This window comes from Schistosoma mansoni, chromosome 1 (assembly GCF_000237925.1).
Source record: "Schistosoma mansoni strain Puerto Rico chromosome 1, complete genome".
Classification (NCBI taxonomy): domain Eukaryota; kingdom Metazoa; phylum Platyhelminthes; class Trematoda; order Strigeidida; family Schistosomatidae; genus Schistosoma; species Schistosoma mansoni.
This window is the reverse complement of record NC_031495.1, coordinates 56,378,923-56,380,756: the sequence shown is the minus strand read 5'-3', so window position 1 is coordinate 56,380,756 and position 1,834 is coordinate 56,378,923. Positions and strand designations below refer to the sequence as shown.

Sequence of the window (1,834 nt, the reverse complement as noted above, 5' to 3'; positions counted from 1 at the left end):
CATATCGGCTATCCTCGTACATATTTATGGACTTAACTCGCGTGAGTGAATAACGGAATCAAGTATAACTCGAATACGAGAAAAGGATTTCGAATACGTATATTTCGTACAATCACTGATCCAGGCAGACGATCAAAGGAACAAAACGAAACGAAATGATTCGCGATGGAGGAGGCATGTGAGTCAACTCAGTTTAATCAAGCAATAATCAATATTTATAGTCACACAAAAATAAGCTACAGACATGTGATGAATGAGACAAGAAGTGTGAATACATATGCTCACATAAAGAAGTCAAAGTTGATAAGTGAATAGTTAACAAGGTCAAAATGTTACTCAAGAGGAATAGATAAATTGGCCTGTCCAGAAGCTAGAATACGTTATGTGGGCTTAACATAGTAACCGACACTACAGACTGAATAGTTTTATTTGTAAAAACACTTTTCAATTCCATCGGTCACTTGATACATTTTTTGTGTTCCTGTTTTAGTAAATGTGAGAAAAGGTTACTAAACAATGGAATAATTAGTATAAATTGGGGGCTGATCCTGATTAGATCATCAAGAAAAACCAGAAGGCGTCAGACTACTGTTTCACTCTTTTATGGGACTCTTTAGCAATATGAAATTCAACTAATTTGGGTGTGAGAAAGTTATCTATTGTAGACAATAAAACATAGTTGCACAAATTTGTGATTAAAATGATTAAAGTTAAACATTTGGACTGTGGCGTATCAGCTCAGTGGTTTAGAGGTTGTGTTCGCATGAGAGATAGAAGATGCTGCTTTCGGTTTCCTGTGGTGTGTTCTTGGATGGGTACTGTCGGTTAGTCGTACACTGGTATGAAGCTGCTATCCAGTGTTTACTGATTTTCAGTAGAGGTTTAGCCGTGATCAGTTCCTGATGTAAACTATGAAAATTATATAACCGTTATAAACATACCCGTATTTCTTGACTTAATTGAAGTGCACACAACTTAACATGAAAAGTTTTTTCCTAAATTTAATTACAGTTTTTCACTAATCATTGAATTATTTTCACTGTAATAACTTTTTTTAGTTTCATTTTATTTTTAGCACCACAAAAATGAAGATAAGTTAAGGAAAAATCACAAAAACGCAGTAAACGAACCTTACTGAATAAGAAAAGAAGAATTCAGCGAAGAAAATTTTCTTTTCGATGAAATCATTCGTACATTCGCATATATAGTTATATGGAAAATATATGTCCACAGGAGGCTAGGAAAGATTGCATTATAAATTGATTCGACAATAAATAACAAATGAGGTTACATACTAATCAAGGGGTAAGGAAGAAAATAATTTGAGTCAGATAATAGTCCAACTGATGGATATGAAGAGAAGCGACAAACACAAAGGTTATAATAATAGACTGAATAATAATCAAGAAAACTTGTATAAGGTAATAATAATAACTGATTAGGGTCAAAAATGCAAAACAATGATTTAAAAAACAGATAATAGTTTCACTGTTGAAATCATGAGTCAATTGAAGTTAGACCACCATGGAAAACCTGGAAGCCCTGAACGGCCCTTTCGTCCTACTATGGGACTCCTCAGCAGTGCGCATCCACGATCCCGCACCCGTGAGATTCGAACCCAGGACCTACCATTCTCGAGCCGAAGCCCTTAACTGATAGACCACTGAGCTGTCCGGCATCCAACGGTGTTAATGTCTAACTTCAACCAATCCACAATTTTGAGCGACCGTTCACCAATTGTCTTCAGTGGTTTATCGGTTCAGTGGTCTATCGGTTAAGGGCTTCGGCTCGAGACTGGTAGGTCCTGGGTTCGAATCTCACGGGTGCGGGATCG

The 1,834-nt window shown here is 36.5% G+C and overlaps 1 non-coding gene across 1 annotated transcript; it reads left to right on the top strand.

Moving 5' to 3' along the window:
- The first annotated feature begins 1,757 nt into the window (after positions 1-1,757).
- Smp_tRNA_00777_Pseudo_CGA.1.1 lies at positions 1,758-1,834 on the top strand. The gene has a single exon. It is a non-coding gene (tRNA).